At 39.3% G+C, this 27,313-nt stretch overlaps 32 non-coding genes across 32 annotated transcripts; 16 read left to right on the top strand and 16 right to left on the bottom strand.

Moving 5' to 3' along the window:
• Positions 1-255: 255 nt before the first annotated feature.
• Positions 256-327, bottom strand: trnaw-cca (transfer RNA tryptophan (anticodon CCA)). Its single transcript has one exon. It is a non-coding gene; the product is annotated as a tRNA-Trp (tRNA).
• A 114-nt stretch (positions 328-441) lies between these two features.
• trnag-ucc (transfer RNA glycine (anticodon UCC)) lies at positions 442-513 on the top strand. The gene has a single exon. It is a non-coding gene; the product is annotated as a tRNA-Gly (tRNA).
• Positions 514-1,962: 1,449 nt separating this feature from the next.
• Positions 1,963-2,034, bottom strand: trnaw-cca (transfer RNA tryptophan (anticodon CCA)). Its single transcript has one exon. It is a non-coding gene; the product is annotated as a tRNA-Trp (tRNA).
• A 116-nt stretch (positions 2,035-2,150) lies between these two features.
• trnag-ucc (transfer RNA glycine (anticodon UCC)) lies at positions 2,151-2,222 on the top strand. The gene has a single exon. It is a non-coding gene; the product is annotated as a tRNA-Gly (tRNA).
• A 1,455-nt stretch (positions 2,223-3,677) lies between these two features.
• On the bottom strand, positions 3,678-3,749 carry trnaw-cca (transfer RNA tryptophan (anticodon CCA)). Its single transcript has one exon. It is a non-coding gene; the product is annotated as a tRNA-Trp (tRNA).
• A 120-nt stretch (positions 3,750-3,869) lies between these two features.
• trnag-ucc (transfer RNA glycine (anticodon UCC)) lies at positions 3,870-3,941 on the top strand. Its single transcript has one exon. It is a non-coding gene; the product is annotated as a tRNA-Gly (tRNA).
• A 1,398-nt stretch (positions 3,942-5,339) lies between these two features.
• Positions 5,340-5,411, bottom strand: trnaw-cca (transfer RNA tryptophan (anticodon CCA)). The gene has a single exon. It is a non-coding gene; the product is annotated as a tRNA-Trp (tRNA).
• Positions 5,412-5,527: 116 nt separating this feature from the next.
• On the top strand, positions 5,528-5,599 carry trnag-ucc (transfer RNA glycine (anticodon UCC)). The gene has a single exon. It is a non-coding gene; the product is annotated as a tRNA-Gly (tRNA).
• A 1,427-nt stretch (positions 5,600-7,026) lies between these two features.
• On the bottom strand, positions 7,027-7,098 carry trnaw-cca (transfer RNA tryptophan (anticodon CCA)). Its single transcript has one exon. It is a non-coding gene; the product is annotated as a tRNA-Trp (tRNA).
• A 116-nt stretch (positions 7,099-7,214) lies between these two features.
• Positions 7,215-7,286, top strand: trnag-ucc (transfer RNA glycine (anticodon UCC)). The gene has a single exon. It is a non-coding gene; the product is annotated as a tRNA-Gly (tRNA).
• A 1,512-nt stretch (positions 7,287-8,798) lies between these two features.
• On the bottom strand, positions 8,799-8,870 carry trnaw-cca (transfer RNA tryptophan (anticodon CCA)). The gene has a single exon. It is a non-coding gene; the product is annotated as a tRNA-Trp (tRNA).
• A 120-nt stretch (positions 8,871-8,990) lies between these two features.
• On the top strand, positions 8,991-9,062 carry trnag-ucc (transfer RNA glycine (anticodon UCC)). Its single transcript has one exon. It is a non-coding gene; the product is annotated as a tRNA-Gly (tRNA).
• Positions 9,063-10,460: 1,398 nt separating this feature from the next.
• On the bottom strand, positions 10,461-10,532 carry trnaw-cca (transfer RNA tryptophan (anticodon CCA)). Its single transcript has one exon. It is a non-coding gene; the product is annotated as a tRNA-Trp (tRNA).
• Positions 10,533-10,648: 116 nt separating this feature from the next.
• On the top strand, positions 10,649-10,720 carry trnag-ucc (transfer RNA glycine (anticodon UCC)). Its single transcript has one exon. It is a non-coding gene; the product is annotated as a tRNA-Gly (tRNA).
• A 1,426-nt stretch (positions 10,721-12,146) lies between these two features.
• trnaw-cca (transfer RNA tryptophan (anticodon CCA)) lies at positions 12,147-12,218 on the bottom strand. Its single transcript has one exon. It is a non-coding gene; the product is annotated as a tRNA-Trp (tRNA).
• Positions 12,219-12,338: 120 nt separating this feature from the next.
• On the top strand, positions 12,339-12,410 carry trnag-ucc (transfer RNA glycine (anticodon UCC)). Its single transcript has one exon. It is a non-coding gene; the product is annotated as a tRNA-Gly (tRNA).
• A 1,398-nt stretch (positions 12,411-13,808) lies between these two features.
• trnaw-cca (transfer RNA tryptophan (anticodon CCA)) lies at positions 13,809-13,880 on the bottom strand. The gene has a single exon. It is a non-coding gene; the product is annotated as a tRNA-Trp (tRNA).
• A 116-nt stretch (positions 13,881-13,996) lies between these two features.
• On the top strand, positions 13,997-14,068 carry trnag-ucc (transfer RNA glycine (anticodon UCC)). The gene has a single exon. It is a non-coding gene; the product is annotated as a tRNA-Gly (tRNA).
• Positions 14,069-15,495: 1,427 nt separating this feature from the next.
• trnaw-cca (transfer RNA tryptophan (anticodon CCA)) lies at positions 15,496-15,567 on the bottom strand. The gene has a single exon. It is a non-coding gene; the product is annotated as a tRNA-Trp (tRNA).
• Positions 15,568-15,683: 116 nt separating this feature from the next.
• On the top strand, positions 15,684-15,755 carry trnag-ucc (transfer RNA glycine (anticodon UCC)). Its single transcript has one exon. It is a non-coding gene; the product is annotated as a tRNA-Gly (tRNA).
• Positions 15,756-17,267: 1,512 nt separating this feature from the next.
• Positions 17,268-17,339, bottom strand: trnaw-cca (transfer RNA tryptophan (anticodon CCA)). Its single transcript has one exon. It is a non-coding gene; the product is annotated as a tRNA-Trp (tRNA).
• Positions 17,340-17,459: 120 nt separating this feature from the next.
• On the top strand, positions 17,460-17,531 carry trnag-ucc (transfer RNA glycine (anticodon UCC)). The gene has a single exon. It is a non-coding gene; the product is annotated as a tRNA-Gly (tRNA).
• Positions 17,532-18,929: 1,398 nt separating this feature from the next.
• Positions 18,930-19,001, bottom strand: trnaw-cca (transfer RNA tryptophan (anticodon CCA)). The gene has a single exon. It is a non-coding gene; the product is annotated as a tRNA-Trp (tRNA).
• A 116-nt stretch (positions 19,002-19,117) lies between these two features.
• Positions 19,118-19,189, top strand: trnag-ucc (transfer RNA glycine (anticodon UCC)). Its single transcript has one exon. It is a non-coding gene; the product is annotated as a tRNA-Gly (tRNA).
• Positions 19,190-20,616: 1,427 nt separating this feature from the next.
• Positions 20,617-20,688, bottom strand: trnaw-cca (transfer RNA tryptophan (anticodon CCA)). Its single transcript has one exon. It is a non-coding gene; the product is annotated as a tRNA-Trp (tRNA).
• A 116-nt stretch (positions 20,689-20,804) lies between these two features.
• trnag-ucc (transfer RNA glycine (anticodon UCC)) lies at positions 20,805-20,876 on the top strand. Its single transcript has one exon. It is a non-coding gene; the product is annotated as a tRNA-Gly (tRNA).
• A 1,427-nt stretch (positions 20,877-22,303) lies between these two features.
• trnaw-cca (transfer RNA tryptophan (anticodon CCA)) lies at positions 22,304-22,375 on the bottom strand. Its single transcript has one exon. It is a non-coding gene; the product is annotated as a tRNA-Trp (tRNA).
• Positions 22,376-22,495: 120 nt separating this feature from the next.
• On the top strand, positions 22,496-22,567 carry trnag-ucc (transfer RNA glycine (anticodon UCC)). The gene has a single exon. It is a non-coding gene; the product is annotated as a tRNA-Gly (tRNA).
• Positions 22,568-24,050: 1,483 nt separating this feature from the next.
• Positions 24,051-24,122, bottom strand: trnaw-cca (transfer RNA tryptophan (anticodon CCA)). The gene has a single exon. It is a non-coding gene; the product is annotated as a tRNA-Trp (tRNA).
• A 120-nt stretch (positions 24,123-24,242) lies between these two features.
• Positions 24,243-24,314, top strand: trnag-ucc (transfer RNA glycine (anticodon UCC)). The gene has a single exon. It is a non-coding gene; the product is annotated as a tRNA-Gly (tRNA).
• A 1,427-nt stretch (positions 24,315-25,741) lies between these two features.
• Positions 25,742-25,813, bottom strand: trnaw-cca (transfer RNA tryptophan (anticodon CCA)). Its single transcript has one exon. It is a non-coding gene; the product is annotated as a tRNA-Trp (tRNA).
• A 120-nt stretch (positions 25,814-25,933) lies between these two features.
• On the top strand, positions 25,934-26,005 carry trnag-ucc (transfer RNA glycine (anticodon UCC)). Its single transcript has one exon. It is a non-coding gene; the product is annotated as a tRNA-Gly (tRNA).
• The last annotated feature ends 1,308 nt before the right edge of the window (positions 26,006-27,313 follow it).

Below are 27,313 nucleotides of genomic sequence, written 5' to 3'. Positions count from 1 at the left end.
GTCTACAGTATTCGGATTACTGTAATCAGGTGATAATAATGAGGTGAGGGTAATCAGATTACTGTGATAGAGTAATCAGATTACTGTGATAGAGTCATCAACTCATTCTGATGTTGATAAAGACCTGCTTCCAAACTCTGGCCTGAAGCATCATATTCGGATATGTTAACACAGGAGGGTCGGTGAGGAGCACGACCAATTTTTCGATAATGTTAGCTCTTCATCAGGCAGAAGTAACCTATAAAGGTGCAGTAATGACCCTGATGTGATTTGAACACACAACCTTCTGATCTGGAGTCAGACGCGCTACCATTGCGCCACAGAGGCACACAGCTGTTTGGTGGACCTCTGGTGTGAAGTATGGGCCGGATGATGTGACCGCAGCTGACCCTGAAGCACTTAGCTGTCTCACTCCAGATGGGCCAGATGTGGAGTTCCAGAGCGTTGGTGGTATAGTGGTGAGCATAGCTGCCTTCCAAGCAGTTGACCCGGGTTCGATTCCCGGCCAACGCAGCGGCCGTTTTCAGGAGACCCAGCAGAGTTACTGGGCTGAAAACATATCAGTGATGACTTAGAAATAACTACTGAAAAAAGCTCAACAGGTCTAATTTGTGGCCACATACTCTGTCCATGTATTCAGATGTTTCCATATCCTAATCCAGGCGTTGGCCTGCCAGATGCAGCTCTTGTCATGACTGTATCTGTCTCGCAAATAAATCTTAGCTGACACTTCTTAACTAATTCAGTAATGAAAAATTCAGCTTTCATATGAACACAACAGAAAACCCAGTGTTAAAAATAACGTTGAAAATATGAAACATTATCACGCAGAAAGTAATCAGATTACAGTGATTTTTTAAAAAAGTAATCAGAATACAGTAATTTTTAAAAAAGTAATCAGATTACAGCAATCTTAAAAAAGTAATCAGATTACAGTAATCTTATAAAAGTAATCAGATTACAGTAATCTTTAAAAAGTAATCTGATTACAGTAATCTGTAAAAAGTAATCTGATTACTGTAATCTTTTAAAAAGTAATCAGATTACAGTAATCTTTAAAAAAGTAATCAGATTACAGTAATCTTTAAAAAGTAATCTGATTACTGTAATCTTTTAAAAAGTAATCAGATTACAGTAATCTTTTAAAAAGTAATCTGATTACAGTGTTTTTTAAAGTAATTAGATTACAGTAATCTGATCACTCTCACCTTATTACTGTAATAAGTCTATGAAACACTTGATAGTGGCTGATGTTGCGTAGGTTAACATCTGTCTGCTGATGAACATCTGGTGAAAGAATTTCTAGCGCAGCCACCCATGCAACCTCTTCCTGCTTAGCCACAAAACTTCTCACACACAGAAGTGTGTTTCCATACAAAGAAGTGTTATTGAACCACTGCCATTGCGTCACAGAATCAGCTGCAGGTCTCAGGAAATAATCAAGGAGCCAATCTGCCCATGACCTAAACTCTCTGCTGCAGAGACTCTTTCTTACTTTCCATCTACCCAGTTCAGTGTAACTGCAAACTTCAGCATCATCTCAGAGCCTCGGGTCGGAAACGCATCTTCTACAGATTTATGTCTGAGATGTTTCATCGACTGTACCGGGGGTGCAACTAACTACTTTCTGAGGGGTGTGCAGACGCATGACTGGCACGCCCCATTCTTAACCATTCAATAATCAGTCTACAGTATTCGGATTACTGTAATCAGGTGATAATAATGAGGTGAGGGTAATCAGATTACTGTGATAGAGTAATCAGATTACAGTGATAGAGTAATCAGATTACTGTGATAGAGTCATCAACTCATTCTGATGTTGATAAAGACCTGCTTCCAAACTCTGGCCTGAAGCATCATATTCGGATATGTTAACACAGGAGGGTTGGTGAGGAGCACGACCAATTTTTTTGATAATGTTAGCTCTTCATCAGGCAGAAGTAACCTATAAAGGTGCAGTAATGACCCTGATGTGATTTGAACACACAACCTTCTGATCTGGAGTCAGACGCGCTACCATTGCGCCACAGAGTCACACGAAGCTGTTTGGTGGACCTCTGGTGTGAAGTATGGGCCGGATGATGTGACCGCAGCTGACCCTGAAGCACTTAGCTGTCTCACTCCAGATGGGCCAGATGTGGAGTTCCAGAGCGTTGGTGGTATAGTGGTGAGCATAGCTGCCTTCCAAGCAGTTGACCCGGGTTCGATTCCCGGCCAACGCAGCGGCCGTTTTCAGGAGACCCAGCAGAGTTACTGGGCTGAAAACATATCAGTGATGACTTAGAAATAACTACTGAAAAAAGCTCAACAGGTCTAATTTGTGGCCACATACTCTGTCCATGTATTCAGATGTTTCCATATCCTAATCCAGGCGTTGGCCTGCCAGATGCAGCTCTTCTCATGACTGTATCTGTCTCGCAAATAAATCTTAGCTGACACTTCTTAACTAATTCAGTAATGAAATAATCCGCTTTCATTTTAACACAACAGAAAACCCAGTGTTAAAAATAACGTTGAAAATATGAAACATTATCACGCAGAAAGTAATCAGATTACAGTGATTTTTTAAAAAAGTAATCAGAATACAGTAATTTTTAAAAAAGTAATCAGATTACAGTAATCTTAAAAAAGTAATCAGATTACAGTAATCTTTAAAAAGTAATCTGATTACAGTGATCTGTAAAAAGTAATCTGATTACTGTAATCTTTTAAAAAGTAATCAGATTACAGTAATCTTTAAAAAAGTAATCAGATTACAGTAATCTTTAAAAAGTAATCAGATTACAGTAATCTTTAAAAAAGTAATCAGATTACAGTAATCTTTAAAAAGTAATCTGATTATTGTAATCTTTTAAAAAGTAATCAGATTACAGTAATCTTTTAAAAAGTAATCTGATTACAGTGTTTTTTAAAGTAATCAGATTACAGTAATCTGATCACTCTCACCTTATTACTGTAATAAGTCTATGAAACACTTGATAGTGGCTGATGTTGCGTAGGTTAACATCTGTCTGCTGATGAACATCTGGTGAAAGAATTTCTAGCGCAGCCACCCATGCAACCTCTTCCTGCTTAGCCACAAAACTTCTCACACACAGAAGTGTGTTTCCATACAAAGAAGTGTTATTGAACCACTGCCATTGCGTCACAGAATCAGCTGCAGGTCTCAGGAAATAATCAAGGAGCCAATCTGCCCATGACCTAAACTCTCTGCTGCAGAGACTCTTTCTTACTTTCCATCTACCCAGTTCAGTGTAACTGCAAACTTCAGCATCATCTCAGAGCCTCGGGTCGGAAACGCATCTTCTACAGATTTATGTCTGAGATGTTTCATCGACTGTACCGGGGGTGCAACTAACTACTTTCTGAGGGGTGTGCAGACGCATGACTGGCACGCCCCATTCTTAACCATTCAATAATCAGTCTACAGTATTCGGATTACTGTAATCAGGTGATAATAATGAGGTGAGGGTAATCAGATTACTGTGATAGAGTAATCAGATTACTGTGATAGAGTCATCAACTCATTCTGATGTTGATAAAGACCTGCTTCCAAACTCTGGCCTGAAGCATCATATTCGGATATGTTAACACAGGAGGGTTGGTGAGGAGCACGACCAATTTTTCGATAATGTTAGCTCTTCATCAGGCAGAAGTAACCTATAAAGGTGCAGTAATGACCCTGATGTGATTTGAACACACAACCTTCTGATCTGGAGTCAGACGCGCTACCATTGCGCCACAGAGTCACACGAAGCTGTTTGGTGGACCTCTGGTGTGAAGTATGTGCCGGATGATGTGACCGCAGCTGACCCTGAAGCACTTAGCTGTCAGTCTCACTCCAGATGGGCCAGATGTGGAGTTCCAGAGCGTTGGTGGTATAGTGGTGAGCATAGCTGCCTTCCAAGCAGTTGACCCGGGTTCGATTCCCGGCCAACGCAGCGGCCGTTTTCAGGAGACCCAGCAGAGTTACTGGGCTGAAAACATATCAGTGATGACTTAGAAATAACTACTGAAAAAAGCTCAACAGGTCTAATTTGTGGCCACATACTCTGTCCATGTATTCAGATGTTTCCATATCCTAATCCAGGCGTTGGCCTGCCAGATGCAGCTCTTGTCATGACTGTATCTGTCTCGCAAATAAATCTTAGCTGACACTTCTTAACTAATTCAGTAATGAAAAATTCAGCTTTCATATGAACACAACAGAAAACCCAGTGTTAAAAATAACGTTGAAAATATGAAACATTATCACGCAGAAAGTAATCAGATTACAGTGATTTTTTAAAAAAGTAATCAGAATACAGTAATTTTTAAAAAAGTAATCAGATTACAGTAATCTTAAAAAAGTAATCAGATTACAGTAATCTTATAAAAGTAATCAGATTACAGTAATCTTTAAAAAGTAATCTGATTACAGTAATCTGTAAAAAGTAATCTGATTACTGTAATCTTTTAAAAAGTAATCAGATTACAGTAATCTTTAAAAAAGTAATCAGATTACAGTAATCTTTAAAAAGTAATCTGATTACTGTAATCTTTTAAAAAGTAATCAGATTACAGTGTTTTTTAAAGTAATTAGATTACAGTAATCTGATCACTCTCACCTTATTACTGTAATAAGTCTATGAAACACTTGATAGTGGCTGATGTTGCGTAGGTTAACATCTGTCTGCTGATGAACATCTGGTGAAAGAATTTCTAGCGCAGCCACCCATGCAACCTCTTCCTGCTTAGCCACAAAACTTCTCACACACAGAAGTGTGTTTCCATACAAAGAAGTGTTATTGAACCACTGCCATTGCGTCACAGAATCAGCTGCAGGTCTCAGGAAATAATCAAGGAGCCAATCTGCCCATGACCTAAACTCTCTGCTGCAGAGACTCTTTCTTACTTTCCATCTACCCAGTTCAGTGTAACTGCAAACTTCAGCATCATCTCAGAGCCTCGGGTCGGAAACGCATCTTCTACAGATTTATGTCTGAGATGTTTCATCGACTGTACCGGGGGTGCAACTAACTACTTTCTGAGGGGTGTGCAGACGCATGACTGGCACGCCCCATTCTTAACCATTCAATAATCAGTCTACAGTATTCGGATTACTGTAATCAGGTGATAATAATGAGGTGAGGGTAATCAGATTACTGTGATAGAGTAATCAGATTACTGTGATAGAGTCATCAACTCATTCTGATGTTGATAAAGACCTGCTTCCAAACTCTGGCCTGAAGCATCATATTCGGATATGTTAACACAGGAGGGTTGGTGAGGAGCACGACCAATTTTTTTGATAATGTTAGCTCTTCATCAGGCAGAAGTAACCTATAAAGGTGCAGTAATGACCCTGATGTGATTTGAACACACAACCTTCTGATCTGGAGTCAGACGCGCTACCATTGCGCCACAGAGTCACACGAAGCTGTTTGGTGGACCTCTGGTGTGAAGTATGGGCCGGATGATGTGACCGCAGCTGACCCTGAAGCACTTAGCTGTCTCACTCCAGATGGGCCAGATGTGGAGTTCCAGAGCGTTGGTGGTATAGTGGTGAGCATAGCTGCCTTCCAAGCAGTTGACCCGGGTTCGATTCCCGGCCAACGCAGCGGCCGTTTTCAGGAGACCCAGCAGAGTTACTGGGCTGAAAACATATCAGTGATGACTTAGAAATAACTACTGAAAAAAGCTCAACAGGTCTAATTTGTGGCCACATACTCTGTCCATGTATTCAGATGTTTCCATATCCTAATCCAGGCGTTGGCCTGCCAGATGCAGCTCTTGTCATGACTGTATCTGTCTCGCAAATAAATCTTAGCTGACACTTCTTAACTAATTCAGTAATGAAAAATTCAGCTTTCATATGAACACAACAGAAAACCCAGTGTTAAAAATAACGTTGAAAATATGAAACATTATCACGCAGAAAGTAATCAGATTACAGTGATTTTTTAAAAAAGTAATCAGAATACAGTAATTTTTAAAAAAGTAATCAGATTACAGTAATCTTAAAAAAGTAATCAGATTACAGTAATCTTATAAAAGTAATCAGATTACAGTAATCTTTAAAAAGTAATCTGATTACAGTAATCTGTAAAAAGTAATCTGATTACTGTAATCTTTTAAAAAGTAATCAGATTACAGTAATCTTTAAAAAAGTAATCAGATTACAGTAATCTTTAAAAAGTAATCTGATTACTGTAATCTTTTAAAAAGTAATCAGATTACAGTAATCTTTTAAAAAGTAATCTGATTACAGTGTTTTTTAAAGTAATTAGATTACAGTAATCTGATCACTCTCACCTTATTACTGTAATAAGTCTATGAAACACTTGATAGTGGCTGATGTTGCGTAGGTTAACATCTGTCTGCTGATGAACATCTGGTGAAAGAATTTTTAGCGCAGCCACCCATGCAACCTCTTCCTGCTTAGCCACAAAACTTCTCACACACAGAAGTGTGTTTCCATACAAAGAAGTGTTATTGAACCACTGCCATTGCGTCACAGAATCAGCTGCAGGTCTCAGGAAATAATCAAGGAGCCAATCTGCCCATGACCTAAACTCTCTGCTGCAGAGACTCTTTCTTACTTTCCATCTACCCAGTTCAGTGTAACTGCAAACTTCAGCATCATCTCAGAGCCTCGGGTCGGAAACGCATCTTCTACAGATTTATGTCTGAGATGTTTCATCGACTGTACCGGGGGTGCAACTAACTACTTTCTGAGGGGTGTGCAGACGCATGACTGGCACGCCCCATTCTTAACCATTCAATAATCAGTCTACAGTATTCGGATTACTGTAATCAGGTGATAATAATGAGGTGAGGGTAATCAGATTACTGTGATAGAGTAATCAGATTACTGTGATAGAGTCATCAACTCATTCTGATGTTGATAAAGACCTGCTTCCAAACTCTGGCCTGAAGCATCATATTCGGATATGTTAACACAGGAGGGTTGGTGAGGAGCACGACCAATTTTTTTGATAATGTTAGCTCTTCATCAGGCAGAAGTAACCTATAAAGGTGCAGTAATGACCCTGATGTGATTTGAACACACAACCTTCTGATCTGGAGTCAGACGCGCTACCATTGCGCCACAGAGTCACACGAAGCTGTTTGGTGGACCTCTGGTGTGAAGTATGGGCCGGATGATGTGACCGCAGCTGACCCTGAAGCACTTAGCTGTCTCACTCCAGATGGGCCAGATGTGGAGTTCCAGAGCGTTGGTGGTATAGTGGTGAGCATAGCTGCCTTCCAAGCAGTTGACCCGGGTTCGATTCCCGGCCAACGCAGCGGCCGTTTTCAGGAGACCCAGCAGAGTTACTGGGCTGAAAACATATCAGTGATGACTTAGAAATAACTACTGAAAAAAGCTCAACAGGTCTAATTTGTGGCCACATACTCTGTCCATGTATTCAGATGTTTCCATATCCTAATCCAGGCGTTGGCCTGCCAGATGCAGCTCTTGTCATGACTGTATCTGTCTCGCAAATAAATCTTAGCTGACACTTCTTAACTAATTCAGTAATGAAAAATTCAGCTTTCATATGAACACAACAGAAAACCCAGTGTTAAAAATAACGTTGAAAATATGAAACATTATCACGCAGAAAGTAATCAGATTACAGTGATTTTTTAAAAAAGTAATCAGAATACAGTAATTTTTAAAAAAGTAATCAGATTACAGTAATCTTAAAAAAGTAATCAGATTACAGTAATCTTATAAAAGTAATAAGATTACAGTAATCTTTAAAAAGTAATCTGATTACAGTAATCTGTAAAAAGTAATCTGATTACTGTAATCTTTTAAAAAGTAATCAGATTACAGTAATCTTTAAAAAGTAATCTGATTACAGTAATCTGTAAAAAGTAATCTGATTACTGTAATCTTTTAAAAAGTAATCAGATTACAGTAATCTTTAAAAAAGTAATCAGATTACAGTAATCTTTAAAAAGTAATCTGATTACTGTAATCTTTTAAAAAGTAATCAGATTACAGTAATCTTTTAAAAAGTAATCTGATTACAGTGTTTTTTAAAGTAATCAGATTACAGTAATCTGATCACTCTCACCTTATTACTGTAATAAGTCTATGAAACACTTGATAGTGGCTGATGTTGCGTAGGTTAACATCTGTCTGCTGATGAACATCTGGTGAAAGAATTTCTAGCGCAGCCACCCATGCAACCTCTTCCTGCTTAGCCACAAAACTTCTCACACACAGAAGTGTGTTTCCATACAAAGAAGTGTTATTGAACCACTGCCATTGCGTCACAGAATCAGCTGCAGGTCTCAGGAAATAATCAAGGAGCCAATCTGCCCATGACCTAAACTCTCTGCTGCAGAGACTCTTTCTTACTTTCCATCTACCCAGTTCAGTGTAACTGCAAACTTCAGCATCATCTCAGAGCCTCGGGTCGGAAACGCATCTTCTACAGATTTATGTCTGAGATGTTTCATCGACTGTACCGGGGGTGCAACTAACTACTTTCTGAGGGGTGTGCAGACGCATGACTGGCACGCCCCATTCTTAACCATTCAATAATCAGTCTACAGTATTCGGATTACTGTAATCAGGTGATAATAATGAGGTGAGGGTAATCAGATTACTGTGAAAGAGTAATCAGATTACTGTGATAGAGTCATCAACTCATTCTGATGTTGATAAAGACCTGCTTCCAAACTCTGGCCTGAAGCATCATATTCGGATATGTTAACACAGGAGGGTTGGTGAGGAGCACGACCAATTTTTTTGATAATGTTAGCTCTTCATCAGGCAGAAGTAACCTATAAAGGTGCAGTAATGACCCTGATGTGATTTGAACACACAACCTTCTGATCTGGAGTCAGACGCGCTACCATTGCGCCACAGAGTCACACGAAGCTGTTTGGTGGACCTCTGGTGTGAAGTATGTGCCGGATGATGTGACCGCAGCTGACCCTGAAGCACTTAGCTGTCAGTCTCACTCCAGATGGGCCAGATGTGGAGTTCCAGAGCGTTGGTGGTATAGTGGTGAGCATAGCTGCCTTCCAAGCAGTTGACCCGGGTTCGATTCCCGGCCAACGCAGCGGCCGTTTTCAGGAGACCCAGCAGAGTTACTGGGCTGAAAACATATCAGTGATGACTTAGAAATAACTACTGAAAAAAGCTCAACAGGTCTAATTTGTGGCCACATACTCTGTCCATGTATTCAGATGTTTCCATATCCTAATCCAGGCGTTGGCCTGCCAGATGCAGCTCTTGTCATGACTGTATCTGTCTCGCAAATAAATCTTAGCTGACACTTCTTAACTAATTCAGTAATGAAAAATTCAGCTTTCATATGAACACAACAGAAAACCCAGTGTTAAAAATAACGTTGAAAATATGAAACATTATCACGCAGAAAGTAATCAGATTACAGTGATTTTTTAAAAAAGTAATCAGAATACAGTAATTTTTAAAAAAGTAATCAGATTACAGTAATCTTAAAAAAGTAATCAGATTACAGTAATCTTATAAAAGTAATCAGATTACAGTAATCTTTAAAAAGTAATCTGATTACAGTAATCTGTAAAAAGTAATCTGATTACTGTAATCTTTTAAAAAGTAATCAGATTACAGTAATCTTTAAAAAAGTAATCAGATTACAGTAATCTTTAAAAAGTAATCTGATTACTGTAATCTTTTAAAAAGTAATCAGATTACAGTGTTTTTTAAAGTAATTAGATTACAGTAATCTGATCACTCTCACCTTATTACTGTAATAAGTCTATGAAACACTTGATAGTGGCTGATGTTGCGTAGGTTAACATCTGTCTGCTGATGAACATCTGGTGAAAGAATTTCTAGCGCAGCCACCCATGCAACCTCTTCCTGCTTAGCCACAAAACTTCTCACACACAGAAGTGTGTTTCCATACAAAGAAGTGTTATTGAACCACTGCCATTGCGTCACAGAATCAGCTGCAGGTCTCAGGAAATAATCAAGGAGCCAATCTGCCCATGACCTAAACTCTCTGCTGCAGAGACTCTTTCTTACTTTCCATCTACCCAGTTCAGTGTAACTGCAAACTTCAGCATCATCTCAGAGCCTCGGGTCGGAAACGCATCTTCTACAGATTTATGTCTGAGATGTTTCATCGACTGTACCGGGGGTGCAACTAACTACTTTCTGAGGGGTGTGCAGACGCATGACTGGCACGCCCCATTCTTAACCATTCAATAATCAGTCTACAGTATTCGGATTACTGTAATCAGGTGATAATAATGAGGTGAGGGTAATCAGATTACTGTGATAGAGTAATCAGATTACTGTGATAGAGTCATCAACTCATTCTGATGTTGATAAAGACCTGCTTCCAAACTCTGGCCTGAAGCATCATATTCGGATATGTTAACACAGGAGGGTTGGTGAGGAGCACGACCAATTTTTTTGATAATGTTAGCTCTTCATCAGGCAGAAGTAACCTATAAAGGTGCAGTAATGACCCTGATGTGATTTGAACACACAACCTTCTGATCTGGAGTCAGACGCGCTACCATTGCGCCACAGAGTCACACGAAGCTGTTTGGTGGACCTCTGGTGTGAAGTATGGGCCGGATGATGTGACCGCAGCTGACCCTGAAGCACTTAGCTGTCTCACTCCAGATGGGCCAGATGTGGAGTTCCAGAGCGTTGGTGGTATAGTGGTGAGCATAGCTGCCTTCCAAGCAGTTGACCCGGGTTCGATTCCCGGCCAACGCAGCGGCCGTTTTCAGGAGACCCAGCAGAGTTACTGGGCTGAAAACATATCAGTGATGACTTAGAAATAACTACTGAAAAAAGCTCAACAGGTCTAATTTGTGGCCACATACTCTGTCCATGTATTCAGATGTTTCCATATCCTAATCCAGGCGTTGGCCTGCCAGATGCAGCTCTTGTCATGACTGTATCTGTCTCGCAAATAAATCTTAGCTGACACTTCTTAACTAATTCAGTAATGAAAAATTCAGCTTTCATATGAACACAACAGAAAACCCAGTGTTAAAAATAACGTTGAAAATATGAAACATTATCACGCAGAAAGTAATCAGATTACAGTGATTTTTTAAAAAAGTAATCAGAATACAGTAATTTTTAAAAAAGTAATCAGATTACAGTAATCTTAAAAAAGTAATCAGATTACAGTAATCTTATAAAAGTAATCAGATTACAGTAATCTTTAAAAAGTAATCTGATTACAGTAATCTTTAAAAAAGTAATCAGATTACAGTAATCTTTAAAAAGTAATCAGATTACAGTAATCTTTAAAAAAGTAATCAGATTACAGTAATCTTTAAAAAGTAATCTGATTATTGTAATCTTTTAAAAAGTAATCAGATTACAGTAATCTTTTAAAAAGTAATCTGATTACAGTGTTTTTTAAAGTAATCAGATTACAGTAATCTGATCACTCTCACCTTATTACTGTAATAAGTCTATGAAACACTTGATAGTGGCTGATGTTGCGTAGGTTAACATCTGTCTGCTGATGAACATCTGGTGAAAGAATTTTTAGCGCAGCCACCCATGCAACCTCTTCCTGCTTAGCCACAAAACTTCTCACACACAGAAGTGTGTTTCCATACAAAGAAGTGTTATTGAACCACTGCCATTGCGTCACAGAATCAGCTGCAGGTCTCAGGAAATAATCAAGGAGCCAATCTGCCCATGACCTAAACTCTCTGCTGCAGAGACTCTTTCTTACTTTCCATCTACCCAGTTCAGTGTAACTGCAAACTTCAGCATCATCTCAGAGCCTCGGGTCGGAAACGCATCTTCTACAGATTTATGTCTGAGATGTTTCATCGACTGTACCGGGGGTGCAACTAACTACTTTCTGAGGGGTGTGCAGACGCATGACTGGCACGCCCCATTCTTAACCATTCAATAATCAGTCTACAGTATTCGGATTACTGTAATCAGGTGATAATAATGAGGTGAGGGTAATCAGATTACTGTGATAGAGTAATCAGATTACTGTGATAGAGTCATCAACTCATTCTGATGTTGATAAAGACCTGCTTCCAAACTCTGGCCTGAAGCATCATATTCGGATATGTTAACACAGGAGGGTTGGTGAGGAGCACGACCAATTTTTCGATAATGTTAGCTCTTCATCAGGCAGAAGTAACCTATAAAGGTGCAGTAATGACCCTGATGTGATTTGAACACACAACCTTCTGATCTGGAGTCAGACGCGCTACCATTGCGCCACAGAGGCACACGAAGCTGTTTGGTGGACCTCTGGTGTGAAGTATGTGCCGGATGATGTGACCGCAGCTGACCCTGAAGCACTTAGCTGTCAGTCTCACTCCAGATGGGCCAGATGTGGAGTTCCAGAGCGTTGGTGGTATAGTGGTGAGCATAGCTGCCTTCCAAGCAGTTGACCCGGGTTCGATTCCCGGCCAACGCAGCGGCCGTTTTCAGGAGACCCAGCAGAGTTACTGGGCTGAAAACATATCAGTGATGACTTAGAAATAACTACTGAAAAAAGCTCAACAGGTCTAATTTGTGGCCACATACTCTGTCCATGTATTCAGATGTTTCCATATCCTAATCCAGGCGTTGGCCTGCCAGATGCAGCTCTTGTCATGACTGTATCTGTCTCGCAAATAAATCTTAGCTGACACTTCTTAACTAATTCAGTAATGAAAAATTCAGCTTTCATATGAACACAACAGAAAACCCAGTGTTAAAAATAACGTTGAAAATATGAAACATTATCACGCAGAAAGTAATCAGATTACAGTGATTTTTTAAAAAAGTAATCAGAATACAGTAATTTTTAAAAAAGTAATCAGATTACAGTAATCTTAAAAAAGTAATCAGATTACAGTAATCTTATAAAAGTAATCAGATTACAGTAATCTTTAAAAAGTAATCTGATTACAGTAATCTGTAAAAAGTAATCTGATTACTGTAATCTTTTAAAAAGTAATCAGATTACAGTAATCTTTAAAAAAGTAATCAGATTACAGTAATCTTTAAAAAGTAATCTGATTACTGTAATCTTTTAAAAAGTAATCAGATTACAGTGTTTTTTAAAGTAATTAGATTACAGTAATCTGATCACTCTCACCTTATTACTGTAATAAGTCTATGAAACACTTGATAGTGGCTGATGTTGCGTAGGTTAACATCTGTCTGCTGATGAACATCTGGTGAAAGAATTTCTAGCGCAGCCACCCATGCAACCTCTTCCTGCTTAGCCACAAAACTTCTCACACACAGAAGTGTGTTTCCATACAAAGAAGTGTTATTGAACCACTGCCATTGCGTCACAGAATCAGCTGCAGGTCTCAGGAAATAATCAAGGAGCCAATCTGCCCATGACCTAAACTCTCTGCTGCAGAGACTCTTTCTTACTTTCCATCTACCCAGTTCAGTGTAACTGCAAACTTCAGCATCATCTCAGAGCCTCGGGTCGGAAACGCATCTTCTACAGATTTATGTCTGAGATGTTTCATCGACTGTACCGGGGGTGCAACTAACTACTTTCTGAGGGGTGTGCAGACGCATGACTGGCACGCCCCATTCTTAACCATTCAATAATCAGTCTACAGTATTCGGATTACTGTAATCAGGTGATAATAATGAGGTGAGGGTAATCAGATTACTGTGATAGAGTAATCAGATTACTGTGATAGAGTCATCAACTCATTCTGATGTTGATAAAGACCTGCTTCCAAACTCTGGCCTGAAGCATCATATTCGGATATGTTAACACAGGAGGGTTGGTGAGGAGCACGACCAATTTTTTTGATAATGTTAGCTCTTCATCAGGCAGAAGTAACCTATAAAGGTGCAGTAATGACCCTGATGTGATTTGAACACACAACCTTCTGATCTGGAGTCAGACGCGCTACCATTGCGCCACAGAGTCACACGAAGCTGTTTGGTGGACCTCTGGTGTGAAGTATGGGCCGGATGATGTGACCGCAGCTGACCCTGAAGCACTTAGCTGTCTCACTCCAGATGGGCCAGATGTGGAGTTCCAGAGCGTTGGTGGTATAGTGGTGAGCATAGCTGCCTTCCAAGCAGTTGACCCGGGTTCGATTCCCGGCCAACGCAGCGGCCGTTTTCAGGAGACCCAGCAGAGTTACTGGGCTGAAAACATATCAGTGATGACTTAGAAATAACTACTGAAAAAAGCTCAACAGGTCTAATTTGTGGCCACATACTCTGTCCATGTATTCAGATGTTTCCATATCCTAATCCAGGCGTTGGCCTGCCAGATGCAGCTCTTGTCATGACTGTATCTGTCTCGCAAATAAATCTTAGCTGACACTTCTTAACTAATTCAGTAATGAAAAATTCAGCTTTCATATGAACACAACAGAAAACCCAGTGTTAAAAATAACGTTGAAAATATGAAACATTATCACGCAGAAAGTAATCAGATTACAGTGATTTTTTAAAAAAGTAATCAGAATACAGTAATTTTTAAAAAAGTAATCAGATTACAGTAATCTTAAAAAAGTAATCAGATTACAGTAATCTTATAAAAGTAATCAGATTACAGTAATCTTTAAAAAGTAATCTGATTACAGTAATCTGTAAAAAGTAATCTGATTACTGTAATCTTTTAAAAAGTAATCAGATTACAGTAATCTTTAAAAAAGTAATCAGATTACAGTAATCTTTAAAAAGTAATCTGATTACTGTAATCTTTTAAAAAGTAATCAGATTACAGTAATCTTTTAAAAAGTAATCTGATTACAGTGTTTTTTAAAGTAATTAGATTACAGTAATCTGATCACTCTCACCTTATTACTGTAATAAGTCTATGAAACACTTGATAGTGGCTGATGTTGCGTAGGTTAACATCTGTCTGCTGATGAACATCTGGTGAAAGAATTTTTAGCGCAGCCACCCATGCAACCTCTTCCTGCTTAGCCACAAAACTTCTCACACACAGAAGTGTGTTTCCATACAAAGAAGTGTTATTGAACCACTGCCATTGCGTCACAGAATCAGCTGCAGGTCTCAGGAAATAATCAAGGAGCCAATCTGCCCATGACCTAAACTCTCTGCTGCAGAGACTCTTTCTTACTTTCCATCTACCCAGTTCAGTGTAACTGCAAACTTCAGCATCATCTCAGAGCCTCGGGTCGGAAACGCATCTTCTACAGATTTATGTCTGAGATGTTTCATCGACTGTACCGGGGGTGCAACTAACTACTTTCTGAGGGGTGTGCAGACGCATGACTGGCACGCCCCATTCTTAACCATTCAATAATCAGTCTACAGTATTCGGATTACTGTAATCAGGTGATAATAATGAGGTGAGGGTAATCAGATTACTGTGATAGAGTAATCAGATTACTGTGATAGAGTCATCAACTCATTCTGATGTTGATAAAGACCTGCTTCCAAACTCTGGCCTGAAGCATCATATTCGGATATGTTAACACAGGAGGGTTGGTGAGGAGCACGACCAATTTTTTTGATAATGTTAGCTCTTCATCAGGCAGAAGTAACCTATAAAGGTGCAGTAATGACCCTGATGTGATTTGAACACACAACCTTCTGATCTGGAGTCAGACGCGCTACCATTGCGCCACAGAGTCACACGAAGCTGTTTGGTGGACCTCTGGTGTGAAGTATGTGCCGGATGATGTGACCGCAGCTGACCCTGAAGCACTTAGCTGTCTCACTCCAGATGGGCCAGATGTGGAGTTCCAGAGCGTTGGTGGTATAGTGGTGAGCATAGCTGCCTTCCAAGCAGTTGACCCGGGTTCGATTCCCGGCCAACGCAGCGGCCGTTTTCAGGAGACCCAGCAGAGTTACTGGGCTGAAAACATATCAGTGATGACTTAGAAATAACTACTGAAAAAAGCTCAACAGGTCTAATTTGTGGCCACATACTCTGTCCATGTATTCAGATGTTTCCATATCCTAATCCAGGCGTTGGCCTGCCAGATGCAGCTCTTGTCATGACTGTATCTGTCTCGCAAATAAATCTTAGCTGACACTTCTTAACTAATTCAGTAATGAAAAATTCAGCTTTCATATGAACACAACAGAAAACCCAGTGTTAAAAATAACGTTGAAAATATGAAACATTATCACGCAGAAAGTAATCAGATTACAGTGATTTTTTAAAAAAGTAATCAGAATACAGTAATTTTTAAAAAAGTAATCAGATTACAGTAATCTTAAAAAAGTAATCAGATTACAGTAATCTTATAAAAGTAATAAGATTACAGTAATCTTTAAAAAGTAATCTGATTACAGTAATCTGTAAAAAGTAATCTGATTACTGTAATCTTTTAAAAAGTAATCAGATTACAGTAATCTTTAAAAAGTAATCTGATTACAGTAATCTGTAAAAAGTAATCTGATTACTGTAATCTTTTAAAAAGTAATCAGATTACAGTAATCTTTAAAAAAGTAATCAGATTACAGTAATCTTTAAAAAGTAATCTGATTACTGTAATCTTTTAAAAAGTAATCAGATTACAGTAATCTTTTAAAAAGTAATCTGATTACAGTGTTTTTTAAAGTAATCAGATTACAGTAATCTGATCACTCTCACCTTATTACTGTAATAAGTCTATGAAACACTTGATAGTGGCTGATGTTGCGTAGGTTAACATCTGTCTGCTGATGAACATCTGGTGAAAGAATTTCTAGCGCAGCCACCCATGCAACCTCTTCCTGCTTAGCCACAAAACTTCTCACACACAGAAGTGTGTTTCCATACAAAGAAGTGTTATTGAACCACTGCCATTGCGTCACAGAATCAGCTGCAGGTCTCAGGAAATAATCAAGGAGCCAATCTGCCCATGACCTAAACTCTCTGCTGCAGAGACTCTTTCTTACTTTCCATCTACCCAGTTCAGTGTAACTGCAAACTTCAGCATCATCTCAGAGCCTCGGGTCGGAAACGCATCTTCTACAGATTTATGTCTGAGATGTTTCATCGACTGTACCGGGGGTGCAACTAACTACTTTCTGAGGGGTGTGCAGACGCATGACTGGCACGCCCCATTCTTAACCATTCAATAATCAGTCTACAGTATTCGGATTACTGTAATCAGGTGATAATAATGAGGTGAGGGTAATCAGATTACTGTGATAGAGTAATCAGATTACTGTGATAGAGTCATCAACTCATTCTGATGTTGATAAAGACCTGCTTCCAAACTCTGGCCTGAAGCATCATATTCGGATATGTTAACACAGGAGGGTTGGTGAGGAGCACGACCAATTTTTTTGATAATGTTAGCTCTTCATCAGGCAGAAGTAACCTATAAAGGTGCAGTAATGACCCTGATGTGATTTGAACACACAACCTTCTGATCTGGAGTCAGACGCGCTACCATTGCGCCACAGAGTCACACGAAGCTGTTTGGTGGACCTCTGGTGTGAAGTATGTGCCGGATGATGTGACCGCAGCTGACCCTGAAGCACTTAGCTGTCAGTCTCACTCCAGATGGGCCAGATGTGGAGTTCCAGAGCGTTGGTGGTATAGTGGTGAGCATAGCTGCCTTCCAAGCAGTTGACCCGGGTTCGATTCCCGGCCAACGCAGCGGCCGTTTTCAGGAGACCCAGCAGAGTTACTGGGCTGAAAACATATCAGTGATGACTTAGAAATAACTACTGAAAAAAGCTCAACAGGTCTAATTTGTGGCCACATACTCTGTCCATGTATTCAGATGTTTCCATATCCTAATCCAGGCGTTGGCCTGCCAGATGCAGCTCTTGTCATGACTGTATCTGTCTCGCAAATAAATCTTAGCTGACACTTCTTAACTAATTCAGTAATGAAAAATTCAGCTTTCATATGAACACAACAGAAAACCCAGTGTTAAAAATAACGTTGAAAATATGAAACATTATCACGCAGAAAGTAATCAGATTACAGTGATTTTTAAAAAAAGTAATCAGAATACAGTAATTTTTAAAAAAGTAATCAGATTACAGTAATCTTAAAAAAGTAATCAGATTACAGTAATCTTTAAAAAGTAATCAGATTACAGTAATCTTTAAAAAGTAATCTGATTACAGTAATCTGTAAAAAGTAATCTGATTACTGTAATCTTTTAAAAAGTAATCAGATTACAGTAATCTTTAAAAAAGTAATCAGATTACAGTAATCTTTAAAAAGTAATCTGATTACTGTAATCTTTTAAAAAGTAATCAGATTACAGTGTTTTTTAAAGTAATTAGATTACAGTAATCTGATCACTCTCACCTTATTACTGTAATAAGTCTATGAAACACTTGATAGTGGCTGATGTTGCGTAGGTTAACATCTGTCTGCTGATGAACATCTGGTGAAAGAATTTCTAGCGCAGCCACCCATGCAACCTCTTCCTGCTTAGCCACAAAACTTCTCACACACAGAAGTGTGTTTCCATACAAAGAAGTGTTATTGAACCACTGCCATTGCGTCACAGAATCAGCTGCAGGTCTCAGGAAATAATCAAGGAGCCAATCTGCCCATGACCTAAACTCTCTGCTGCAGAGACTCTTTCTTACTTTCCATCTACCCAGTTCAGTGTAACTGCAAACTTCAGCATCATCTCAGAGCCTCGGGTCGGAAACGCATCTTCTACAGATTTATGTCTGAGATGTTTCATCGACTGTACCGGGGGTGCAACTAACTACTTTCTGAGGGGTGTGCAGACGCATGACTGGCACGCCCCATTCTTAACCATTCAATAATCAGTCTACAGTATTCGGATTACTGTAATCAGGTGATAATAATGAGGTGAGGGTAATCAGATTACTGTGATAGAGTAATCAGATTACTGTGATAGAGTCATCAACTCATTCTGATGTTGATAAAGACCTGCTTCCAAACTCTGGCCTGAAGCATCATATTCGGATATGTTAACACAGGAGGGTTGGTGAGGAGCACGACCAATTTTTTTGATAATGTTAGCTCTTCATCAGGCAGAAGTAACCTATAAAGGTGCAGTAATGACCCTGATGTGATTTGAACACACAACCTTCTGATCTGGAGTCAGACGCGCTACCATTGCGCCACAGAGTCACACGAAGCTGTTTGGTGGACCTCTGGTGTGAAGTATGGGCCGGATGATGTGACCGCAGCTGACCCTGAAGCACTTAGCTGTCTCACTCCAGATGGGCCAGATGTGGAGTTCCAGAGCGTTGGTGGTATAGTGGTGAGCATAGCTGCCTTCCAAGCAGTTGACCCGGGTTCGATTCCCGGCCAACGCAGCGGCCGTTTTCAGGAGACCCAGCAGAGTTACTGGGCTGAAAACATATCAGTGATGACTTAGAAATAACTACTGAAAAAAGCTCAACAGGTCTAATTTGTGGCCACATACTCTGTCCATGTATTCAGATGTTTCCATATCCTAATCCAGGCGTTGGCCTGCCAGATGCAGCTCTTGTCATGACTGTATCTGTCTCGCAAATAAATCTTAGCTGACACTTCTTAACTAATTCAGTAATGAAAAATTCAGCTTTCATATGAACACAACAGAAAACCCAGTGTTAAAAATAACGTTGAAAATATGAAACATTATCACGCAGAAAGTAATCAGATTACAGTGATTTTTTAAAAAAGTAATCAGAATACAGTAATTTTTAAAAAAGTAATCAGATTACAGTAATCTTAAAAAAGTAATCAGATTACAGTAATCTTATAAAAGTAATCAGATTACAGTAATCTTTAAAAAGTAATCTGATTACAGTAATCTGTAAAAAGTAATCTGATTACTGTAATCTTTTAAAAAGTAATCAGATTACAGTAATCTTTAAAAAAGTAATCAGATTACAGTAATCTTTAAAAAGTAATCTGATTACTGTAATCTTTTAAAAAGTAATCAGATTACAGTAATCTTTTAAAAAGTAATCTGATTACAGTGTTTTTTAAAGTAATTAGATTACAGTAATCTGATCACTCTCACCTTATTACTGTAATAAGTCTATGAAACACTTGATAGTGGCTGATGTTGCGTAGGTTAACATCTGTCTGCTGATGAACATCTGGTGAAAGAATTTTTAGCGCAGCCACCCATGCAACCTCTTCCTGCTTAGCCACAAAACTTCTCACACACAGAAGTGTGTTTCCATACAAAGAAGTGTTATTGAACCACTGCCATTGCGTCACAGAATCAGCTGCAGGTCTCAGGAAATAATCAAGGAGCCAATCTGCCCATGACCTAAACTCTCTGCTGCAGAGACTCTTTCTTACTTTCCATCTACCCAGTTCAGTGTAACTGCAAACTTCAGCATCATCTCAGAGCCTCGGGTCGGAAACGCATCTTCTACAGATTTATGTCTGAGATGTTTCATCGACTGTACCGGGGGTGCAACTAACTACTTTCTGAGGGGTGTGCAGACGCATGACTGGCACGCCCCATTCTTAACCATTCAATAATCAGTCTACAGTATTCGGATTACTGTAATCAGGTGATAATAATGAGGTGAGGGTAATCAGATTACTGTGATAGAGTAATCAGATTACTGTGATAGAGTCATCAACTCATTCTGATGTTGATAAAGACCTGCTTCCAAACTCTGGCCTGAAGCATCATATTCGGATATGTTAACACAGGAGGGTTGGTGAGGAGCACGACCAATTTTTTTGATAATGTTAGCTCTTCATCAGGCAGAAGTAACCTATAAAGGTGCAGTAATGACCCTGATGTGATTTGAACACACAACCTTCTGATCTGGAGTCAGACGCGCTACCATTGCGCCACAGAGTCACACGAAGCTGTTTGGTGGACCTCTGGTGTGAAGTATGGGCCGGATGATGTGACCGCAGCTGACCCTGAAGCACTTAGCTGTCTCACTCCAGATGGGCCAGATGTGGAGTTCCAGAGCGTTGGTGGTATAGTGGTGAGCATAGCTGCCTTCCAAGCAGTTGACCCGGGTTCGATTCCCGGCCAACGCAGCGGCCGTTTTCAGGAGACCCAGCAGAGTTACTGGGCTGGAAACATATCAGTGATGACTTAGAAATAACTACTGAAAAAAGCTCAACAGGTCTAATTTGTGGCCACATACTCTGTCCATGTATTCAGATGTTTCCATATCCTAATCCAGGCGTTGGCCTGCCAGATGCAGCTCTTGTCATGACTGTATCTGTCTCGCAAATAAATCTTAGCTGACACTTCTTAACTAATTCAGTAATGAAAAATTCAGCTTTCATATGAACACAACAGAAAACCCAGTGTTAAAAATAACGTTGAAAATATGAAACATTATCACGCAGAAAGTAATCAGATTACAGTGATTTTTTAAAAAAGTAATCAGAATACAGTAATTTTTAAAAAAGTAATCAGATTACAGTAATCTTAAAAAAGTAATCAGATTACAGTAATCTTATAAAAGTAATAAGATTACAGTAATCTTTAAAAAGTAATCTGATTACAGTAATCTGTAAAAAGTAATCTGATTACTGTAATCTTTTAAAAAGTAATCAGATTACAGTAATCTTTAAAAAAGTAATCAGATTACAGTAATCTTTAAAAAGTAATCTGATTACTGTAATCTTTTAAAAAGTAATCAGATTACAGTAATCTTTTAAAAAGTAATCTGATTACAGTGTTTTTTAAAGTAATTAGATTACAGTAATCTGATCACTCTCACCTTATTACTGTAATAAGTCTATGAAACACTTGATAGTGGCTGATGTTGCGTAGGTTAACATCTGTCTGCTGATGAACATCTGGTGAAAGAATTTTTAGCGCAGCCACCCATGCAACCTCTTCCTGCTTAGCCACAAAACTTCTCACACACAGAAGTGTGTTTCCATACAAAGAAGTGTTATTGAACCACTGCCATTGCGTCACAGAATCAGCTGCAGGTCTCAGGAAATAATCAAGGAGCCAATCTGCCCATGACCTAAACTCTCTGCTGCAGAGACTCTTTCTTACTTTCCATCTACCCAGTTCAGTGTAACTGCAAACTTCAGCATCATCTCAGAGCCTCGGGTCGGAAACGCATCTTCTACAGATTTATGTCTGAGATGTTTCATCGACTGTACCGGGGGTGCAACTAACTACTTTCTGAGGGGTGTGCAGACGCATGACTGGCACGCCCCATTCTTAACCATTCAATAATCAGTCTACAGTATTCGGATTACTGTAATCAGGTGATAATAATGAGGTGAGGGTAATCAGATTACTGTGATAGAGTAATCAGATTACTGTGATAGAGTCATCAACTCATTCTGATGTTGATAAAGACCTGCTTCCAAACTCTGGCCTGAAGCATCATATTCGGATATGTTAACACAGGAGGGTTGGTGAGGAGCACGACCAATTTTTTTGATAATGTTAGCTCTTCATCAGGCAGAAGTAACCTATAAAGGTGCAGTAATGACCCTGATGTGATTTGAACACACAACCTTCTGATCTGGAGTCAGACGCGCTACCATTGCGCCACAGAGTCACACGAAGCTGTTTGGTGGACCTCTGGTGTGAAGTATGTGCCGGATGATGTGACCGCAGCTGACCCTGAAGCACTTAGCTGTCAGTCTCACTCCAGATGGGCCAGATGTGGAGTTCCAGAGCGTTGGTGGTATAGTGGTGAGCATAGCTGCCTTCCAAGCAGTTGACCCGGGTTCGATTCCCGGCCAACGCAGCGGCCGTTTTCAGGAGACCCAGCAGAGTTACTGGGCTGAAAACATATCAGTGATGACTTAGAAATAACTACTGAAAAAAGCTCAACAGGTCTAATTTGTGGCCACATACTCTGTCCATGTATTCAGATGTTTCCATATCCTAATCCAGGCGTTGGCCTGCCAGATGCAGCTCTTGTCATGACTGTATCTGTCTCGCAAATAAATCTTAGCTGACACTTCTTAACTAATTCAGTAATGAAAAATTCAGCTTTCATATGAACACAACAGAAAACCCAGTGTTAAAAATAACGTTGAAAATATGAAACATTATCACGCAGAAAGTAATCAGATTACAGTGATTTTTTAAAAAAGTAATCAGAATACAGTAATTTTTAAAAAAGTAATCAGATTACAGTAATCTTAAAAAAGTAATCAGATTACAGTAATCTTATAAAAGTAATCAGATTACAGTAATCTTTAAAAAGTAATCTGATTACAGTAATCTGTAAAAAGTAATCTGATTACTGTAATCTTTTAAAAAGTAATCAGATTACAGTAATCTTTAAAAAAGTAATCAGATTACAGTAATCTTTAAAAAGTAATCAGATTACAGTAATCTTTTAAAAAGTAATCAGATTACAGTAATCTTTAAAAAGTAATCTGATTATTGTAATCTTTTAAAAAGTAATCAGATTACAGTAATCTTTTAAAAAGTAATCTGATTACAGTGTTTTTTAAAGTAATCAGATTACAGTAATCTGATCACTCTCACCTTATTACTGTAATAAGTCTATGAAACACTTGATAGTGGCTGATGTTGCGTAGGTTAACATCTGTCTGCTGATGAACATCTGGTGAAAGAATTTTTAGCGCAGCCACCCATGCAACCTCTTCCTGCTTAGCCACAAAACTTCTCACACACAGAAGTGTGTTTCCATACAAAGAAGTGTTATTGAACCACTGCCATTGCGTCACAGAATCAGCTGCAGGTCTCAGGAAATAATCAAGGAGCCAATCTGCCCATGACCTAAACTCTCTGCTGCAGAGACTCTTTCTTACTTTCCATCTACCCAGTTCAGTGTAACTGCAAACTTCAGCATCATCTCAGAGCCTCGGGTCGGAAACGCATCTTCTACAGATTTATGTCTGAGATGTTTCATCGACTGTACCGGGGGTGCAACTAACTACTTTCTGAGGGGTGTGCAGACGCATGACTGGCACGCCCCATTCTTAACCATTCAATAATCAGTCTACAGTATTCGGATTACTGTAATCAGGTTATAATAATGAGGTGAGAGTAATCAGATTACTGTGATAGAGTAATCAGATTACTGTGATAGAGTCATCAACTCATTCTGATGTTGATAAAGACCTGCTTCCAAACTCTGGCCTGAAGCATCATATTCGGATATGTTAACACAGGAGGGTTGGTGAGGAGCACGACCAATTTTTCGATAATGTTAGCTCTTCATCAGGCAGAAGTAACCTATAAAGGTGCAGTAATGACCCTGATGTGATTTGAACACACAACCTTCTGATCTGGAGTCAGACGCGCTACCATTGCGCCACAGAGTCACACGAAGCTGTTTGGTGGACCTCTGGTGTGAAGTATGTGCCGGATGATGTGACCGCAGCTGACCCTGAAGCACTTAGCTGTCAGTCTCACTCCAGATGGGCCAGATGTGGAGTTCCAGAGCGTTGGTGGTATAGTGGTGAGCATAGCTGCCTTCCAAGCAGTTGACCCGGGTTCGATTCCCGGCCAACGCAGCGGCCGTTTTCAGGAGACCCAGCAGAGTTACTGGGCTGAAAACATATCAGTGATGACTTAGAAATAACTACTGAAAAAAGCTCAACAGGTCTAATTTGTGGCCACATACTCTGTCCATGTATTCAGATGTTTCCATATCCTAATCCAGGCGTTGGCCTGCCAGATGCAGCTCTTCTCATGACTGTATCTGTCTCGCAAATAAATCTTAGCTGACACTTCTTAACTAATTCAGTAATGAAATAATCCGCTTTCATTTTAACACAACAGAAAACCCAGTGTTAAAAATAACGTTGAAAATATGAAACATTATCACGCAGAAAGTAATCAGATTACAGTGATTTTTTAAAAAAGTAATCAGAATACAGTAATTTTTAAAAAAGTAATCAGATTACAGTAATCTTAAAAAAGTAATCAGATTACAGTAATCTTATAAAAGTAATCAGATTACAGTAATCTTTAAAAAGTAATCTGATTACAGTAATCTGTAAAAAGTAATCTGATTACTGTAATCTTTTAAAAAGTAATCAGATTACAGTAATCTTTAAAAAAGTAATCAGATTACAGTAATCTTTAAAAAGTAATCTGATTATTGTAATCTTTTAAAAAGTAATCAGATTACAGTAATCTTTTAAAAAGTAATCTGATTACAGTGTTTTTTTAAAGTAATCAGATTACAGAAATCTGATCACTCTCACCTTATTACTGTAATAAGTCTATGAAACACTTGATAGTGGCTGATGTTGCGTAGGTTAACATCTGTCTGCTGATGAACATCTGGTGAAAGAATTTTTAGCGCAGCCACCCATGCAACCTCTTCCTGCTTAGCCACAAAACTTCTCACACACAGAAGTGTGTTTCCATACAAAGAAGTGTTATTGAACCACTGCCATTGCGTCACAGAATCAGCTGCAGGTCTCAGGAAATAATCAAGGAGCCAATCTGCCCATGACCTAAACTCTCTGCTGCAGAGACTCTTTCTTACTTTCCATCTACCCAGTTCAGTGTAACTGCAAACTTCAGCATCATCTCAGAGCCTCGGGTCGGAAACGCATCTTCTACAGATTTATGTCTGAGATGTTTCATCGACTGTACCGGGGGTGCAACTAACTACTTTCTGAGGGGTGTGCAGACGCATGACTGGCACGCCCCATTCTTAACCATTCAATAATCAGTCTACAGTATTCGGATTACTGTAATCAGGTTATAATAATGAGGTGAGAGTAATCAGATTACTGTGATAGAGTAATCAGATTACTGTGATAGAGTCATCAACTCATTCTGATGTTGATAAAGACCTGCTTCCAAACTCTGGCCTGAAGCATCATATTCGGATATGTTAACACAGGAGGGTTGGTGAGGAGCACGACCAATTTTTCGATAATGTTAGCTCTTCATCAGGCAGAAGTAACCTATAAAGGTGCAGTAATGACCCTGATGTGATTTGAACACACAACCTTCTGATCTGGAGTCAGACGCGCTACCATTGCGCCACAGAGTCACACGAAGCTGTTTGGTGGACCTCTGGTGTGAAGTATGTGCCGGATGATGTGACCGCAGCTGACCCTGAAGCACTTAGCTGTCAGTCTCACTCCAGATGGGCCAGATGTGGAGTTCCAGAGCGTTGGTGGTATAGTGGTGAGCATAGCTGCCTTCCAAGCAGTTGACCCGGGTTCGATTCCCGGCCAACGCAGCGGCCGTTTTCAGGAGACCCAGCAGAGTTACTGGGCTGAAAACATATCAGTGATGACTTAGAAATAACTACTGAAAAAAGCTCAACAGGTCTAATTTGTGGCCACATACTCTGTCCATGTATTCAGATGTTTCCATATCCTAATCCAGGCGTTGGCCTGCCAGATGCAGCTCTTGTCATGACTGTATCTGTCTCGCAAATAAATCTTAGCTGACACTTCTTAACTAATTCAGTAATGAAAAATTCAGCTTTCATATGAACACAACAGAAAACCCAGTGTTAAAAATAACGTTGAAAATATGAAACATTATCACGCAGAAAGTAATCAGATTACAGTGATTTTTTAAAAAAGTAATCAGAATACAGTAATTTTTAAAAAAGTAATCAGATTACAGTAATCTTTAAAAAGTAATCTGATTACAGTAATCTGTAAAAAGTAATCTGATTACTGTAATCTTTTAAAAAGTAATCAGATTACAGTAATCTTTAAAAAAGTAATCAGATTACAGTAATCTTTAAAAAGTAATCTGATTATTGTAATCTTTTAAAAAGTAATCAGATTACAGTAATCTTTTAAAAAGTAATCTGATTACAGTGTTTTTTAAAGTAATCAGATTACAGTAATCTGATCACTCTCACCTTATTACTGTAATAAGTCTATGAAACACTTGATAGTGGCTGATGTTGCGTAGGTTAACATCTGTCTGCTGATGAACATCTGGTGAAAGAATTTTTAGCGCAGCCACCCATGCAACCTCTTCCTGCTTAGCCACAAAACTTCTCACACACAGAAGTGTGTTTCCATACAAAGAAGTGTTATTGAACCACTGCCATTGCGTCACAGAATCAGCTGCAGGTCTCAGGAAATAATCAAGGAGCCAATCTGCCCATGACCTAAACTCTCTGCTGCAGAGACTCTTTCTTACTTTCCATCTACCCAGTTCAGTGTAACTGCAAACTTCAGCATCATCTCAGAGCCTCGGGTCGGAAACGCATCTTCTACAGATTTATGTCTGAGATGTTTCATCGACTGTACCGGGGGTGCAACTAACTACTTTCTGAGGGGTGTGCAGACGCATGACTGGCACGCCCCATTCTTAACCATTCAATAATCAGTCTACAGTATTCGGATTACTGTAATCAGGTGATAATAATGAGGTGAGGGTAATCAGATTACTGTGATAGAGTAATCAGATTACTGTGATAGAGTCATCAACTCATTCTGATGTTGATAAAGACCTGCTTCCAAACTCTGGCCTGAAGCATCATATTCGGATATGTTAACACAGGAGGGTTGGTGAGGAGCAC

Source organism: Leuresthes tenuis, unplaced genomic scaffold (genome assembly GCF_036924035.1).
Source record: "Leuresthes tenuis unplaced genomic scaffold, fLeuTen1.0.hap1 SCAF_18, whole genome shotgun sequence".
Lineage (NCBI taxonomy): Eukaryota > Metazoa > Chordata > Actinopteri > Atheriniformes > Atherinopsidae > Leuresthes > Leuresthes tenuis.
The sequence above is the reverse complement of the archived record's forward strand: the minus strand, read 5'-3'. Positions and strand labels throughout refer to the sequence as shown.